Consider the following 19,447-nt stretch of genomic DNA (forward strand, 5'->3'; position numbering starts at 1 on the left):
ATCTGCAAGGCGCATGGCTCTGGAGCTCTAACTCTCTATCCATGGTCACCGCCAGATGGTTTCTGGGTCGGAAAACAGCTGAGTCATGAGTTTATTAATTCTGTTTCGACTGAAAATGCTTTTGCATCTGACAGGTAAGCTGGTGGCAGATATCCCTCAATCCGCTTTCACTGCCCACCTCTGCGCAGATATGCCCAGAGGAGGAGGAGGAGGAGGAGCCCACCTCTCTCCGACAGGCACTGCTTCGGTCCTATCGGACCTCGGCCGGACCCCTCCCCGTGTGCCCTGCCCACCCCGGCGGTCTCCTCTCCCAGCCCTGCCAGAGCCAATCCGGCGACCGGGTGTAATAAGTAGGACAAGCCGCTTCCTGGTTCTCAGAAAGGAGGAGCTGGGAAACGGAGTGGGCGAGCGGAGGCAGAGCACCGTGGGGGGGTCAGAGCGCCAGAGAGCCGGCGGTCCGCAGAGACAGCAGGACAGGAGGCAAGAGAGAGGACATTTGGTGAGGAATAAAGCCCCTACCGTGCGCTGAAGTGAGGACGGAGTCTACATTTAAGAAGACAAGCGCTGGGAGGATTTAAAAAAGGGGAATTTAAAGCTCTAAGAAGTCGTCAGGGTGGGACGGAATAATCCAGGAAGTGTCGGTCAGGTGGGAGGCGACGAGTTGGGGACAGGTGACACACCGGCACTCAGGTAACCTCTTCTCCTGGTTCCTCTCGAAATGACATGAAACTACAAAACATAATAATTAAAAATGAATTATTAGTCCGCTTTAGTCGTAGCGAGGATAAACCTCCCACTTCTTTAGCAGGGTGACAGAAGTGACTGTCCTTCTCACCGATGAATTCTCTGTCGACATAATTTAGATCTTTTTCACCTTTTAAACTAAAGGAAATGAAATATTTCTGCCGGTGAGGCTGTGAGAGATGAGCGCTTCGCTTTCAGGTGAGACAGGAGAAGAGCGGGGTCGGCGAGTACATTTCTGAACACCGGGCTGCTAATTATAGCCGAGAACACCGGCTGACATCCAAAACCTAACCTGCTCTCACGCACATCCACCTGGACGCGCGCAGTCCACTAGATATGTATGGCAAGACATTAGTGGCAAATGTCGGCGCTTTTCCAGGAAGGGAAATGATGCAAATATGTATTTTAAAACCTATACTTTATAACATTTTGATGCTTTTTTTTAGCCTGTCATTGAATTACTTTTTAAAACCTCAGCTTACACCACTTTACCTGCTGTTTCTGAACTGCATAAAAGTGGTGTTCAATAATGAACTTGAACAACTTTTAATAAGTCAAGATGCTGTAATAGTTGATGGATTTCCCACCTGAAAACCCTTCAGAATGCCCTGTTTTTTCCCCCAGCAAATGATGCTTTGAACACCTGTTATGACTGGCAAAAGACATGTTTTATATGGTCATTGAATTCCTGCTTATAAGCCAAACGTTGATTAATTCTAGATGGTTTAAAAGTCATCAGAGATCTCATCGGAAGAGTTGGGATGCCATAAAAGTTGGTGGGAAAACTTTCTGGGATGCAGTATTTTGTGCCAGTGAACGTTGTTTTCTAACACCCGTTTATGACCGATAAAATAACCTGATGTTTTATTTGATGACTGAGGTTAAATTTTACACCGATCAATAGTTTTTTGTTTTTTTCCTGAATGGTGTTTGGTGACCACAAACATACTGTTATTTCACATAGGGCATGTAGCTGGAGACCCAACCTAACTCTTTCCGGGTTGAACATAATGTTCTTTCCGGTTGGTTCGTTCACAAACCTTTCCAGTTCTCTTCCAGTTTATAAGAAGAATATATAACTTAGTGTAGTTTGTGTTTAAGGTGGAGTAAAGGTTAGAAGTTATTAGTTAAGAATAGGAAAAAAGACTAAGAGCACTGGAGTCCAAGTAAATTGCTAACTTTGATTGCTAACTTTGCATCCAGGTTCCTGCTTCCCTATCAGTATACTTGACCTGAAAACCCGTGTGTGCTGAATTTTTATCATCTGCACCTGCCCTTTGCAGTAGACCAGGGATTAATGTGAGCACCACAACAAGACTCCCATTCAAAGGGTGGTGCCAGAGACATTGCCCTTAAAGAAAACCGTGAGTCAGATCTTTGGTATTTGAAGAAAAAGATTCTGATTTCTGTTTTGTACGAAAGCTATCTCTCAGGGATTTTCTGTCAAAAAAAATTGTTTATTTCTTTATTTCTGATCACTTCTTTTTCATTACTGGGCAATATACAAGTCATAAAACTTGTGCATCTCCTAGCAAAGCGCTGTTTTAACTCTTCCAGAATTAATAGAATAGACGTGTGTCTATCTTTGTCCGTGTTGTTTTAATTCATTTATTTAATAACAACTTTTACACAATTTCTGTAGCTGACAGGTTGGCTAATATTTGTCCGTATTGGCTTGCCATAGGTCTGCTGGATTTAGCATTCTGTGCCAATAAAAGATCTCCCAACAGTGGTCTGTTAATCATCATCATCATCATCATTATCATCATCATCCCCAAGGCGCACCCAGTGTTTTATTTTAATCCTGACCCAATCCTGTGTTACAGCAGGATACATGCTCAGGCTGTAATGTTAGGTTAAGGCTTCTGCCTGCCACACTGGGTGGGGAGAAGACTGTCAAGCCAGTGGGCTTGTGTGTGTGTGTGTGTGTGTGTTCATTATAGAGGTAGATGTGTTGCTGACTCGCCCCTCTGACAGACCGGCCTGACTAGCTCAACTCGTTTGGGTTTGGTTTCCTCATCTTGGCCGCAGCCTGTCGTTTAAATCTTTAGGCCTTCATGCTGGGAAATTATCGCTTCCACTTGTGAGTAAAACTGAAATTTGGAAAGGGGAATAAAAAAAAAAGAAAGAAAGCACCATTCATTATCATGTGGCAGAACTTTTCAGAACTGACACATGCTCAGGATTTTGCAACAAATTCTTAACACCAGCTTTGTTAAGCCAGCAAACATTTATGTGCAACCCAACTAGACGGTTGTGTTTCATCCCTCACCTCTGGTGTCCTGATCTGACTCCGTCACGCTTTGCTGTCTGCAGGCCTGCTTGCTTCACACGTTTATTTACACTTCATCTGCGTTAGGCATTGGCCAGAATGAGACTTTCACGGTATGAAAACCTGGAGAAAAAATTAAAGAGTCACTGACCAGAATTGTCTCTTATCTTTGATCTGCATGTTAAATACTGAAAAATCTTACTTTTTTGCTGTTTATTAAATGCATTGAAACTTAAAAGCGCCAACAGAAGTGAATGAAACATTATGCAGTTTGATAAAAGCAGATCAAGTTTCAATGCACAAACAACATTACTTCATTTTCTGTTGGTTAAAGTATTGCCTCTAAGAAAGCAGCTGCAGCAAAGTTTTTCCTCTTTCTATATGTCATAGCCCTGAGGAAATCTGAGTTGTCAAATCAGACTGTAAAAAGAAACAGTTGCCATCAGCCAGGAAAAACTCGATCCTTGCATCAGCCAGTAAAATAAAAAAAATAAATTTAATTTTACAATTGCACGATTGTGAGGAAAGGCTGATTTGCACCTGCAGCAGTCATTAGGTTGTACAGATGTATGTAGAACATCAGAACAATATCACTCATGTTGCTGCTAAAATAAATTATTAATAATTGCAGTTATATGAATGTTATCTTTGACATTTATTGTTGTTATTTTAGTTTTGCAACATAAAAACAGACTAAATGTAACGGGATCCTTTCTGCGTTGTGCTGGTTATTGAGTGATCAGGCCGTGGCACAGTTCGTCTTTAAAATGGGTGATTTCTTGATTTATTTTGACGAGAACAAAATACAGAAAACAACCGTGTTGTAGGCTGCCCGCTCCAAGTCCTACACAAAACAAAAGTACGCAACAAAAATTAACTTCATAGATCTATAAATAAACTGAATGTATTTAGATGAAAAATAAACAGCACACACCTCTCCCGCAGGACAACATGACAAAAGGGGAGGGTCTAAGGGGCACAAACAATTTAAAGACAATACCACAGAAGAAGAAATAAAAAGGAGGGGCTTCCGCTCTCAAAGTAACACGGTTAAAACAATGACAGAGTTGTTTCAGTCAGATAAGGAACAATGCAAATAACCAAAAAAGACATTTTGTGTAATTATAACAAAAGAGAAATACAACCAGGTTACATAAACAACCAATGAACTCAGCAGAAATAAGTAAAAAGGTTTGGGACAAAATATAATCCTTTTTTTTTTATCAGTACAAGTGTAACAAGACAATATTAAATTAAATAGACAAAGTGTTTGCTTGTGCAACTAGCCTGCAGTTGGCTATTTAAAATTTCTCACCTCCTTTTTTCCAACATTGTTACTACAGTCAATTTACAAAACTCTTAATTTGCACTTTGACCCAGCAGCACTTTGTTGATCCTTTAAATTATGGTTGTTTAGATGTGTTTTTATGCGTAACATGTATTTTACTCTGACTTTACTGATATCACGTTTTACTATGCCTGTAAAAACTAATCTCCTTTTCAGTGGAAACTAAAACCTCTTGGAATAAAAAAAGCTTTCTGAATTATAGTTGTTTTGTTTGTTTTTGTACGAAAACAAACAGAATTACTGTAATTTGTGTGTAGCTCCTTTAGTTTCCACACAATGACGTTCCGTCTTGTTCCAAGTAGCTGAATTTGTCGTTTTTTGTGAGTGAGAAAAGAGTGCAGCGGCCCTCTTCAGGCAGTTAATTGCCAATAACAAGCGAAGGAGGAGCAATGTTGCTGTACTGTATGTTCTGTATAGCCAAAGAAAACCCTTATTCTGCTTTTTTTGCAGTTTTGAAACCATAACTTTTTAGGTCAGTACCCTGCAAGCCTTGATACCAGTAACTGGTCTGTGTCTAATCTGCATAAACATGCTCGTCTTTAATTTCGATGTTTTCTAAGAGATTCGTAAACATCAGGAAAATACAAATGCTGACCACGGGCCAGCAGCTCGGTGTGGCGTGTGAGAGTCGTGTTCATCTGTGCGTCTGTGTGGGCTTTCCTGACCCGACCTGCTGCAGGAGGGCTTCTTTGAGAAAGAAGTCAAAAGGGGAAGCAGCCAGTTTCTATCAGTTTTTTCTGTTCTTTGAGAACCACCCTTCATGCTCCAGATTAATGTGATATATCATATGATAGTGTGTGGGTGTGCATGTGAATCTATTTGCATCTTTGCAAACTTCAACATGTTTCATTTCTAGTTTTTGTGACATAATGTCTCTGTTAGGACACACTCAACTTCCACCAGATCTGGATAATCAATATTTGTTGTTATTTTCACTTTATTCCTTTTGCTTCCCTGTAGGTTTGTGATCTCTGGCCTCTCGGTGAAGGACAAAGGAGGAAGGGACAGCAGTGTGAGAGACTGACAGCAGGCAGCATCGTCTCCTGGGTTTATGGACTGGAGGTAAGAACGTTTTCAAGGATTTAAATTCTGCCTTTTTGGCAAAACTCTTTGTTTTTGAGGTTTGGGGACGTTTAATAGGGTAAATGACATTTCCCCCAGGCTTTGAACGAAATGTCATACTCATGTTTATAACCTTTCTGACATGACTGCATGGTGGTTTTGTGGCCACATGACACAGCAGGAGTGAAATAAGCATTGAACTTGTGATATGTCATGGGAGTTAATTTTTTCCAGCGTAAGAAGCTTAATTACAACTTGTTTCCACTTTATCGCCATCTGCTTTCTTAAGATAAAGATGAAGGATACAATAATTGAGGATGTTTTGTTTTTTTTCCTCTATGGGGAGAGAAAAATTGCCCAGTGATTCAAACCCAAAAAGCCAAATTCCAAGAAACCTGCCTCCTCCACTGAGGCAGGACGTTTTAAATAATAGGGAACTCTGGTCATTTCCCGTTTCGTCTTTTCTTTTCCTTGGAACCAGTCTCTAGTTGATGCTCAGACAGTTTGGTATAACTGGAGTTGAAATGGAGGGATAAATTGTTAAATTTGCGGCCAAATAGAGCTTTCAGGGCTTTTTTTTTGTTCACTTGTGGAAAGCCATTACGATCTTTTATGAGCTCGATCTCCACTCACTCGTCCAAAGTTTAATGTTGCAGTTTTGTGGTTATGTCAAATGTACTTTGAGTTGTAAACAGTCCGAATATAAGGAAAACTCATGCAGAGTCTCATCAAAACCAGCATGTTTCCAGTATGACTGCTGCTGATGGTCTTACTGGGGTAATTAAAAGGCTTCACCTTTTAATTAAAAACATTTATCGTCACTTATATTCTGCCTGCGCATTCATAAAGTTTTGATTGAAAGTTCAGGGTTGAATATGTCTGAGAAAATTATCACAGCTGAATAAACAGCATGAACAAGTTGTCAAAGACAAACCAACAACAGATGGATGGATGTAAAGGAACTTTTCAATTGAGGGTATTTAATTTTTGACATATAAACTTTACATGAAGCTTAAATTTTAAAGCTTTTCTAGTCTAAAATGGACTTTTCTATAGTAAAACGCTTGTTTTAGATGATGTCCTTACGATGGTGCTTTCTACACTGACTGAAAAGTCAGAATATTCATAAATGTAGTTCAGAAAAAAATCAACTGGATCATCTCCCATGGCTGGAAGACCAACTTCAAAAATCAAAGGTTGCTTAGCAAGTCTAAAATCAAAATCCAATATGGCTTCTCCTTGTACAAATTTAGAAATAAATGCACTGACATTGAACTGCAGCTTATTAAATCACCATCTGATGGTTAACATGTTGAGTTTGGATGCATAAAAAGCAGAAAAAAACATTATTTTGACTTGGATTGATTGAACACAACAATCAACAAGTCCAACCAGTTCCCACTGGTTTCCAACTGGGAACTGATGGACACAAAATTAAAACTCTGTATTCTTCACCCAGTTAACTTTCTCACAGTTTGCTGTTTGCTTTGGTTGGACCAAACATGTTATTACAGTAGATTGTAGTACAAGAACACTGGCAGACTTGACTAAAAGAGAAATTTTAGGCATTTAGAGAGTTTTATGTGAGGCAGCATCAGTTTAGGAAAACACTTTATTGATACATCTGATTATCAGAATACATGATGTTTAAATAGGTCAGTCCTTATTCTCCTCTTTTGTTTCCTTTCATTGGTTTCTTCATCACTTTCTCTGAGCTTTTGCGTCTTGGTTTCTTCTTTTGGTGACTAAAAATCCAAATCAAATGTGAGAATAAAAGATTCTCACATTATAAAAAATCTTTTTTATGTTGTATATTTGCTGTGCAGCTTTCTTTAGGTTGAACTTTGAGGTTTTACATGTTACACCTCTGACATTTAAGAAGAAAGCAGTGATAGTACAAGTATATTTATGAAGATAACATGAAGATTATCATCCAGGTGACAAATAAATATATTTATATTTCTAATGAATCAAGAGTTTTCACTCAACCCTTCCGCAATAGTTATTAATCATATGATCAATCATGTGATCATATTTTTTAGAGTTATTGTCCAAAAGATTTTCTGGGGGAAAGTTTTTGGAGTCTAATGATGACGTTGCACTAGAACGGTGTCACTTTTTATCATGCGGGAAAAAACCAAGTTAATAAATTAAAAATGGAAAACTAATTTTATTGTAATTTTTCTATGAAATATCAGCACATAATATTTTACTGAAGATAAAGCATCTTGATTTAGAAGAAAAATTTGTTGTTAAACAGTCCAGAATATGTTTGCCTTTTTAAAAGAAAGACAATTAGATACTTCTACTTTCCAATATTCTTAGTTTATAAAACAGTTTTTAGATTATTTTGATCCTGTTCACTATCAGAAAAGCAAAGAACATGCCAAATAAACTGCAGATATTTGGTGCGTTTAGTTTTGCATTTTCCCTTTTTAAGATTTGCAGTCATTAAAAATCCTGCCATGAATAATAATAATAATAAAACAATTGAGATTGGAGGCGTTCTTGAGCTAACATTTTTCTTGTTCAAGGCTGATTATTTACATTCTGCATGTACCCGATGCTGTTTCATATCAGGAAGTGATAATAAATGTTCAACTTTAAGCACAAAATCAGCAAACCCAAAGACACCTGGCAGGTTTAGTAGTTTTTCCTACTTCTTGATCTTACCCTGAAGCAGCACCATTCCAACAACTTTAATGATCCTTCAGCATAAATATAAACCTGATAACATTTAATTAAAAAATGTAAGCAGCCCTCGCCTTCTTTACTCTATCCATTCTGGTTTTCATGCCTCCGGTTGCAAACAGACGGAGATAATCTGAAATCCATTTGTGCTCGTTTATCAGGGGGAACACTTAGTTCAGAGCTCCACCAGCTTTCCTGATATTGACGTTATTATCGAGGTCGTTGCACATTCTTTGCTTCTCTGGCATCGTTTACACCACAAACACTTTCTGGTGGTCAAACTTTGATAAACGCCGGGAGGGAGGAGCTTCCTGGAGACATCGCCGTCCTTGGAACAAAATATGAGCTGAATAAAGTGGTCAAGCACTTGAATATTTTATAGGCAACCTGGAAGTTAACTCCTCTGTGGTTTGCTGCCTGCAGTCGCTCTATAACTCCAGCTGGCTTTAGAAGAAAAAGAAGAAGAAGAAGAAGAAAATGTTTACAGATTAATTTTTTTGTTGGTTAATTTGCTTATTAGAGATTTTGATGTTCTGTGTTGTAGATTGTAATATAAATACATAAGAAAATCTAATGGATCGGTTAATAAATTAAACATTGACATATCTTTTATTTACACAAGCAAATGTTTTAATTGTGATATTTTCTAAGCCCTGGGAAAAACAACAACAACTCCATTCCTATAAAATAAATTTGACTGAGGCATTTTTGAATTATACTATTGTTTTCTAATTGTTTAATTAGTACACTCTTCAAAATAGGAAAGACAAGAAAACATGGCATTGACATAAAGCAGTGTGAGATTATTCTTTCGGAATAAAACACCTGATTATCAGAGCTGCCAACGCAGCTCAGTCTGAAAAGAATTACAACAAACAGGCAAATTATTTAATAATTACCTAAATTCCTCCTAGAAATCTTTATGCCTGAATTTTAATATTTTTGTGCTAAATTTCAAAGAGAAAAAAATGCTTTTAATTAAAATGTATGAATGTATGAAGTTTTATGCACAATATATAGCAAATTTTACATTTGGTAGTTTGTTAAATTGTTTCTGATTGGTGTGTTTGTCCATTAAGAAAACAATGTTAAAGACAGTTTTCTTTTTAAAATATCTTTTGAGCCTTTTGAGCTGGAGCAGCTTTATTTTGGGTGGGGGGGGAGGTTCTCTTTACAGAGCAGAAAAGCAAAAATATTGAGTGCAATAAGCAATTAGAAACTATCAATACATTTAATTGGAGTTAATTTTATACTTTAATTCTATTGAGATTAAAATAATAAACATGTATAACATCAGTAGTTGTATTTAGCTATAATATATTAGCAATCTTTGCTTTGTTGTTTTGAATATAAATCATATTATTTAACATTTTTTATAAAAAAAAAAAAGAAATGGGTGTATTACCTTGATACTCTGATATAGTAATTAGTTTTGCGACTCTTTCAGTGTAAATCTCTAATAGCTGCGGCTTTATTTCGGCATAAACCCGTTTTAACTCGGCAGACTGACTTGTGTCGACCTGATCTGTAAAGAGTCCAGAGTCTGAAAGGAGGATCTGTTTTTGTTCCAGCGTTTCCTAAGATCTTCGTTCAGGTTTGATTTCTTTCGTTTGTGTCTGTCGTGGGCAAACTTGCGTGACGGCTCATGTGACCGTGGCCTCGCTGCACTGGTGACAGCCATGTGTCCGTGAACCGGTGGATAGAGGGAAGTGACATATTGAGTGGTCTGTCAGGCAAGGAGCACACGCGCAGCCGTGCATGTGCGCACACACATGCACACATGCATGCATGCACACAGTTCCAGGAACTGCTTTAATTAGGGCATGTGAGGCCTTATAAATTCCCCCTTTTCAGACCTGGGTCTTTCAGTTTCACATGAACCAAGTGAGTGGGAGGAAGGTGGGGAGAGACGAGAGAGAGGAGGAGGAGGAGGAGGAAGAGGAGGAGGAGAATGGGAGTTTTTTCTTTTTGTTTCTCCCCCCCAATCATGGTCTTGTGTTGTAGTTGCTCCTGTCGTTCTGAGAATATCTCTTGTATTACTCTGAACTGTATTCATGCGAAAATAATGAGAAATTACACCTCGGTGCTCAGGCTAATGCGTCATCGTTTGCATGAGGGTCACGGCGGCTCGGTGGTTTGATGTGATGGCACCTTCCCTGTTAGGCCACTAGGAACTTCTTATGTCTTTCCCGCCTTCGTTTTAAACCTTATTAATAAGTCGAGGCCCGGATTTCTCGGCCGCCCTTGTCGGTTGTTTCTCCACACTGAAACTGTAATAACTCAGGGATGACTACACGCTGTCCGTAATCCAGGCTACTGCTGCTGCTGTCGTCGTCGAGTCTTGCCCCCACTCGTTCTGTGTCAATAGAGGAAGTTCTGTATCTGCCATTTCCTCTTTTCAGTCATGAGTTTCTGTAACATTTGACAGCCCTCCCTTGCTCTCGACCACCAGCCTCGCAGCCCACGCCACCGAAGGGTTAACCAACAAGGCCTCGGCTCTCTGTCATCTTCTTCTCCTTCTTCTTCTTCTTGCAAAGCGTCAGAGAAATGGAGACTCAAGAAAACGGCTACACAGTTCTGAAGGAGTGGCAGTGATTCAGCTCTTCTAGTAACACTGCAATTGTTTCTGTACACACTGAGCGGGCGGTTATCATAAATAGGTACAGTGAGACAACACTTCAGGGAAAGTGAGAATAAACACCCAAACATGAGCAGGCAAAAGGGACTCGGCGCTGCTGAAAGTGACCCCTTTCATGTGTGTCGCTCAGAGGGGGAACTCCAGCAGCAGACGGAGGCTTGTATTCCAGAGGGGCTGCTTGTTATCCCTTCATGGAAAAAAAGATCGAATCGTCTTTGTTAATGTTTAAAAACAAATCAATTATTTATGTGAAATAACATGCAGCTTATTTGTTTGCTTCTTGAAAAATACAGTTGGAGCCAGACATCTATGTACACTGTGCAAAAAGACCCAGGAGCTTTTTATTTAAATCAGACTTCTTCTGGTTTAGGTCGGCTACAAAAGATTATTTATATTTGTCAAAAATAATAAGACAAGTGTAGAGATTATTTTTTAAAATATTTTGGTTTTACATACACAAATATGTTTATGCCTTTGAACTCTTTGGAAAAGTTGATATCAACATATTTGAGTTTGAGACACGCCTGTGGGTGTAATTAAAGGCCACACCTCGAACACTGCGTCCGTGCGTCGCATTCTGAGAAAGAAACCAGCAAAGTCGGGTTCCTTTTCGGGTCTAGTTTCTAGATACCCACATTCCAGGGACGAGCGTAGTTTAGTTTGAGCCGTGCAAATATAAAATAAAAGAATAAAACCTGAACATGCTGCTGAGAATTTGTCATTAACTGCAGAAAAGAGCCACTCAGCATTTAAGATAAAAAAAAATTAGTTTCCAAATTCAATCCAGGCCAAAAGCCTTACATTTTGAAGAACCGAGCTGCTGTCTTACAAAACTGAAATTAAAGTGTTTGCTTATAAAGATTATCGCTACATTTAGAGGAAAAAGTGTGAAGCAAGTCAAAGAACAACATCTGAACTGGGAAGCAACAGGATTAAAGCTGCATGTTGTGATTATTCCTCACCGCAGGAGAGACTAGTACATTTTACTAAACACAAATTATGATAACGACCTCAAGCATGCAGCTAAATTTAATATCGATGAGAAAGTCAATGATCTCAACCTGACAGGAAGTTTCTGATTAGACCTAAAAAGTAAGGCGACCTACAGATGTGACCCAGTTACACCAGTTCTGTCAGGAGGAATGGGCCACAATCCCAGCAATGTATGTAATATAAGCTGCACTCCTTCCAGATTTTTAGGAAATGCATGCAACCTTTTAGATTTGTATGTTGTAAAAGAAAAATCTCAAGATTCTGTTATTTTTGTATTTAGCAAATTGAAGTAATCTTGGTAAACCCAGCTGACCTAAACCAGGAAATCTTCAGTTTGATTTATGGTCAGGCAGCAATTAAAAATGATTCTTAGTGTATCTGACATGTGGTTTTAACTTTTCATGCTCCTGGCGTTTTAAAGGAAGATACACAGAACAATAAACAGCTTGTCCAGCCCTTCCACTGAGATTAATGCTGGTGCTTTACCAGCAGCATGACTCTAAATCCTCTTCCTAAATTTGCTTTGATGCGTTTAGTTGCCTGTAAGTGAAGTAAAAACGGACAACACTCCTCCACTTCTCATTCTGCGCAGCTGATTTGTCAGGAAGTTGACACATCTTTCCCTCATCTCCTCTGGTTGCATTCTTCTCTCTCCCTCTTCTCTCTCCCTTCTTTCTGTTTCTACCTGTCGGGAAGGGATTGTTGCTCTTCTGCTTTAACTTTTCCTCCGAGACATTTCTGCGTGTCGTTCGCTTTAATCTTTCCATCTGCTCTCGTGGTCGACCATCTTCACTGAGCACAGGAAGAGGAAACTGATCAGGATCAGTTAGTTTTGCGACACTGCTGTGTGTTTCTGTGTGTGTCCAGTACTTTTGCAAGCTCTTCCTTTTTAAAGTGAGAGGCTGTTTGTGCAGGAGCACTGCTGCTGTTCAGATCCTCCCTTTTGATGTGGCAACTTTAAATACAGGATGCACACTTATAAACTCGCACTTTGTGTTTTTGTTCTTGTCGTCTGCCCTGAACGCTAAAAAGTTTGTTTAAGACCCAGGAAAACCGACATAAAAGGAGCAACAAAGCGCAGAAAAATCACTTTATTCATCTTATTTTACAAATCATTGCTTTAAATAAATATATCGCTCAAATTGTACACATGAATTGTTAATGCACCTTTCATGTTGCCTTCATAAAAACCCCCACATGCTCTTCGACACCCACTCTACCTGAACTTCATAACACACACAGGGATCGACACTCATCTCGACTCTCAGTACTGAGAAAAAAGCACAAAAATAAATCTTTATGCTAACTTTCTGAAGATATCATCAAAAAGGTTTTCATTTTAGGTTGGAAATTATTTTGCAGTTGCAATTTGTTGTGCTGCATACTTCGACTGCATAGCATTTAAAGCCAAATAAAAAAAAAAGCTACACTAACATGTTGAACAGTCTAGCAAATATAAATAAAGCTACAATATTCAGTCACATTTGACACGTTTTCTGGAAGGATCTTAAAAGAAACGAGAAAATTAGTCATCTAGTCGTTTTTAACGTGACGTTACAGTTTTGTTTTGTTCGGTTATGAACACACAAACAAAACCTCTGGGTGATAAAGCCGCACTAAACAACACTCTGAGAAAAGTGGATCAAACTGAAGAAATCTCCTCTTTTAAAGGTTCATCAGCACTACTAACACAAATTATTGTTTTTATACGACAAAATTTTTTTTAAAATTTAACTGGTGTTGATGTATTTTAAACAAATATTTTTACTTTTTTCTTTAACTCTAAACTTAGTACATTAATTTCACCTTACATGATATATAAATCAGGTTTTGCATATATAGTAATTACACTTGAGAGCCGACACTGTATGGGGCTCTGCAGTATTCATGTAGAATAAATGTAACATTTTTATTTTGCTCTTAAGTTCATCTGAGTGTCAAAAAATCTTTTAATTAAAAATGTGTGACTTTATATTTAGACGCAGAGATCTAAATATAATATTACAGCAGTTTGTCAGGATTCAAAAGCAAAGACATGAGAACTTTCTATTGTGTTCATTTGTTTTCACGAGGGGCTGCACAGTGGGGCAGTTGGTAGAGCTGTTGCCTTGCAGCAAGAAGGTTCTGGGTTCGATTCCCAGTTCGATTTCTGTCTAAATTGTCCCTGTGTGTGTGTGTGCATGGTTGTTTGTCCTGTGTGTCTGTGTTGCCCTGCGACAGACTGGTGACCTGTCCAGGTGACCCTGCCTCTCGCCCTGAACGTTAGCTGGAGATAGGCACCAGCACCTCTCCCGACCCCGCTAAGGGACAATGGTGTAAAGAAAATGGATGGATGGATGGATGTTTTCACGAGTTAAGCATATCTGCACAGCACATTTCAGCAACAAGACGGTTCAAAATGCTTTAAATAATAAAAACGTAACTATGAAACAATTTTACATTTTGTCAAATGCCATTATCAAAAATAATCATCAAATGCCTCAAATCAGTGTTTTTGTTAAATAAAAAAAAAAGGCAACTCTAAACTGCTTTAGTTTAAAGACACTCAGTGTTTAGGCTGTTTTGCAGTTTTCTTGAAGTTTGTTACAGATCAGAGGAGCATTAAAACTGAATGCTGCTTCTCCTGGTTCTGGTTCTGCATCCCCAGAACCAGGAGACCTGAGTGGTCCATTCAGTGATTTCTAAACTAAGTCTAAACAAACCACTTCTATTCATGGCCACGAAAATACAGCTGCTTTACCAAAACCTTCCCATGTCGACATCAAAGTTTGTACAAGTTTGAGGAAGTTCACTGTTAAAAATATTACTAAAAACTGAACCAGTAACTTAATAAGTTTTATTTAATTTAAGCAAATTTAATAACAGTGCCATGAAATCTGTGTTTTCTAGCATTCGTAGCTGCAGACTAGCTGCAGACCTTTGACACAGACAATATGGACCAATAAATACCCTGCAGGAACAGATGATTTGTTCTTTTACCCAAGGTTGCAAGAACAAAGTTCTTTCTGCCCAGGACATTTCGTGCTTCACAAGAACTCATGTGAAAAGCTCATAGCAAGTCCTCAGAGGTCTTTCACACTGCAGCAAGAAAAAATAAGTTCTGCCCACAATGAGCTTCCAGATCAGGCTGCAAGGACTCCAAAGGAGACGGAACAAATTTATCTGTCCTTGGAGAGTATGAATAGGTCTTAAACATTAAGCTTCATAAGTTACTGATGATCCAAACCTCTTTAAACTCACATTCAAAAGCATTCAGATTTAAATGGTGTAAACGTTCAGCGAGCCGTTTCCAGGAGCTGGATTGTTTTGCAGGTTTGTGGCTGAAAGCTGAATTTCTGAACTCCTTTCAACAAGGCTTATTGCATCAAAGAGCTTGTAGTTTTTGTCACATCTTTTCAGCCAGAACTACACAATTCTCGCTGAACAAAAGCACAAATTTAAGATCAACTTAAATATAATTTATGAAAATCAGGGCGCATTTAAATAAGTTTATTATTTGGACATTTTACACGGTTTTGCAAGATCTTCTGTCTTAATAATGGATCTATGAAGTCTTTCCATTTTAGGTCTTAAATTACAATTAGTTATGTCTTAAATTTGTCATTTCTTCCCTCATTTTTGGTTTTGTGTGGTGCAAAACTACATAACGGAACCAATAAAGGAAATTATTCTCATATTTATTTACCTTCTCTGCAAACCTGCATAATATTTCTGCTCCTAAACTGGCTTCTGGCTTTAAAAATTATGTTTAGAGGATCAAAATATTCATGTTGCATTATCCACATACCAGTCCTTTCTCTATGGGAAAGTGTGTATTTGAAGAGGTTTGCAGAGAAGTATGGATTTCAATAACTGTTATGAGGTTAACAATGTAGTGCAGGAAGGCAGTGAGTCATGCAAGAGCTGAAAAACACTCATTTAAGTTGACAAAGTTACTGCGTATCGTAACTTGCTATGAAGTATGCTAAATATAAGTGACGTAAATGATGATGATCTTAGGAACACGTTTAACTGGGTGAAGCTTGCAGAAGTCCTGCTGCAGCTGGAAAAGTAATTCAGATGTTTAGAGGAAGTAGAGCTGTGACACACGGGACCAAAGTTTATCTTTCCACTGTACATGGTGAGGAAGGCGATAGAGGAGGTAAAATAATCGCCAAAAACCACTGCAGGTAGATCCGCTGCAGAGAATCGCATCTGGGTGTCACAAAGTTTCCATAACAGTTTACTTGAATGCTTTAGCCCACGTTTACTGGGGCGCTAAAACTCTTCGGAAAACTCTGGATGCCTTCTGATAACTCTGCTCGAAATGATGCAAATTGAAAACATTGGTTTAATCAGCCGAAAAGGCAACAAGAAGCTTCTAAAATTACAGATTTTACTAAATAACCATTCCTTTTGCAAGCTTTGTTTTTCTGCAAAGGAGTGTGAAAATGAACCAAGTTTGTATTATGAGTTTCTTGGTCCACAGTTACACCCCCACAGTTCCCTGTTTGTACCACAGCCCGACCTGCTAAAACACCCCCACTCAATTACTGCAACTGTGCTTATAAATTACTCATGTTTGACCGTAACAAAGCTTAAAAACTCGACTTTTGTTGATTCTTTTCGGGCGTTCACACGTACTGTTAGCGGTGTTATAAAAGAATCAAGTTCCATGCAGTGGCTGGTTCGCCTACACACACCTTGATGCCCCGACGTTCTCACACAGCTGTGAAGCGCTGAGGGGTAGAAACTGCTGACCAGATAAGGAGCTAGAAGAAAAGGGGGGAAGCAAAGTGTGAAACCACGCCGTCAGCAGGCTTTCTCTCTCACATCTGTGCTTGTTCTCCATCTAATGGTGAAACTCCCTTCTGGTGATGCTAATGATAGAGGTGGCTGCTACCACATCGCTCCCTCAGACATCTGCACGCACACACGCACGCGCACACACACACACGCACCCACATACACACACACACACACACACACACACACACACACACACACACACACACAAGCATACACCTGCAAGGACTCTTGCTACTTCCTGTGGCTGCGTGCATGTGTTCACCTCTTGCTCGATCGTTGTGTTTATCTTCCAGCCGTCATGTCACAGCTTCTCTCTCTCTCTCTCTCTCTCTCACCCCCTTCCTCTCCCCTTGTAACTCAACTCTGTCGACTCTTGTTTCACGTCTCGTTGCCAACACAGATTGTTCGAGGCCGGGACTAGATTTTCCTGTCTTAACCTCCCCTCTTCTCCACTTTATCTTTTGGAGTATCTCTACACCCACTCCCCATTCTCTCACTCACTCACTCTCATGTGTTTCTCCTCCCCCATAACCTCCTTATTTTTGTGATTTCTAAGAATATGTGTGTTTTTAGAAGACGTTCCTCCCTCGCGTTCCTTTGTTACCTCTGTCATATCGTCTCAAATCTCAGACCATTTTTCCTCTTTCCAACCTCAGATTGATTTCCTTTCCTGCTGCTGCTTCCCTCAGTGTTTCACCGTAAGAAGCTGAGCGTAAATGTTTTTGTTTACAGTGATTTTAAAAAAGAAACACAGCCAGAGCTAAAACAGGTTTTCATGACTTTTGGTAAGTTTCAAAGTCAGGTTTTCTCAACAGATTGTAGAAGAGAAATTATTTGTCAGATTTTACACTTTTATGTGAAGCATAAAATAAATTTACCACAATTAGACTTGAAATGACAAGCTGAAAAATAAAATAAAACACACAGTAAAAATCAGAAAATACAGTTTGAAAAAAATCTGTCTCAAACTCGCTGAGCTTTTTTTTTTTATCGTTTTTTTGTTTGCCAAAAACTGAAAATTAAGGTTGATTTCAATCTTTAATAATTATAAAATTGTACAAAATTATAATAAAACATTTGGTGACACTTTATTTGAAGGGGTGTGAATAAGACTGACATGACACTGTCATAAGCATCTGTCATGAACATGAATAAGCCTTCATGAATATTTATGACTGTTGTCATAAAGTGTCATTCGGTAAATTATGACTCTTTTAATACAAAGTTGACATTATTCAAAATGTCTTTGTTATGACAAATTGACTGTTTAAACTTTATCTTTAATAACATAAAGTTACCTAATTTTTAAAGTGCAATCAGTAATATTTTTATAACAAATTTATGTCAGTAATGATTTCTTGGTTAATGTCAAGTTGACATAACAAAGACATTTTGAATAATGTCAACTTTGTATTAAAAGTGTCATAATTTATCGAATGACGCTTTATAACAACAGTCATAAATATTCATGAAGGCTTATTCATGTTCATGACAGGTGTTTATGACAGTCTTATTCACTGCCCTTCAAATAAAGTGTTACCAAACATTTTATAAAATGTTGTGTTTATTGCAGTTTTAGACATAAAAATGTGTCGGCTCCAGAAAGTATTTAAGTCGCTGAAGTAAATAAACGTTTTTGACTGAGTGAGTGGTAAATATTAAAATACAAATCACTGATGCCGTTTTATAATATACTAATGGTCTAAAGTGAGAAAATATACCTCAGTTTAATGGTATTTACATTAACAAAATCGTTCATGATTGAACTGCAGATATATTTTCTTTCCCGTTAATTATTTTTGATCCATATATGAAACAGAATGAACACCTGATAAGTTTTACACCTCTGGAGTTGAGAGTTCAAAATGCTAATTTATCACATTAAATAGTTGGACTGTTGGCTGCAGTTTTAAAACGCTGTTGTCATAATGAGTGTCATGGCTGGTAATGCTGTAGTTTCCAAAATATCAGTTTTCACACCACAAGAAATATTACAAATATCCAAATTTTTCTTTACTGGAGGTGAGGAAAACGTTTAATGGCCTTCTGTGAACCAGCTGGGGAGGGGATGGCAGTGTTGCTCTACTTTATTATATAATCCAGGAAGTAATGATATTTAAACTAAAGATCAGGGTGACGGGAAAGACGCCTTCAAAGTTGTGGAGCTCATTGATCAAAAATTACCAGCAGGAACCTGCAAAAAGCTCTTCAGCAGCCATAAGGAGGTTTTGATTGCTCCAAATCAGTCAGGAGTGTGAATAATTTTGGGATCAATTTCAGGTGATCTCAAAATGCACTATTCTACACAGCATCTGGTTATAAAAACTTCATTATATCTTGAGTTCAGGTTAGAAGTTGTCTGGTGTTATTAAAGGACAGAGCATATATATATGTGCACCCAAATGTCTTGCCCCATGTGCTGATAAGCTGATAATCCTCCTGCAGATTCGCATGGTGTCCAGGTCTGGCATGCAAACTGGCTGCTGCTGCTGCTGCAGCGTGCAGCCGAGTGCTGTGGTGTGGGAGGGCGAGGGGATAAGGGCCTCTGCTCTGCCAGCCAAATGAATAATGTAATGTGTTTCTGGAACGAAGACCACACCGCGCGCATGCGTCAAACTTCTCACACGCACACAGAAAGAGACACCATAATGCCCCAGTTGCAGTAAGAAAGGAGGAGGGCTCGCTTCTCGCAGGGGCTTTCTTGAAATATAACCTAAAAAAATAAAAAATGCATTTGCTGAGTAACATCTGCTCAGCGGACTTCTCTTTTTTGAGCTCTGTCATCACAGGGGGACAGCCAGTGTAATTATCATGATGCTGTCTCAAGTCTTGTCTTTGACAAATTCAAATGGTGATTCAAATTCTGCCTGGTTGGGTCTGTTTTTTTATATCTGCTGGTGGGATGCAAATG

The 19,447-nt window shown here is 38.7% G+C and overlaps 1 protein-coding gene across 3 annotated transcripts in view; it reads left to right on the forward strand.

Annotated features, from left to right (window-relative positions):
- The first annotated feature begins 289 nt into the window (after window positions 1-289).
- zbtb7b (zinc finger and BTB domain containing 7B) overlaps window positions 290-19,447 on the forward strand; it is a 29,200-nt gene continuing 10,042 nt past the window's right edge. Inside the window, exons 1-2 of one of the 3 annotated variants that reach the window (XM_008431627.2) lie at window positions 290-499; window positions 5,325-5,426. The gene's annotated coding sequence lies outside the window, so the exon portion shown is untranslated. Of the gene's footprint in view, window positions 691-770; window positions 2,109-5,324; window positions 5,427-19,447 lie in introns of those variants that run through there. The other 2 variants (XM_008431626.2, XM_017309246.1) reach the window with 2 other exon arrangements.

The sequence above is a fragment of the Poecilia reticulata genome, linkage group LG16 (genome assembly GCF_000633615.1).
Source record: "Poecilia reticulata strain Guanapo linkage group LG16, Guppy_female_1.0+MT, whole genome shotgun sequence".
Taxonomy (NCBI): domain Eukaryota; kingdom Metazoa; phylum Chordata; class Actinopteri; order Cyprinodontiformes; family Poeciliidae; genus Poecilia; species Poecilia reticulata.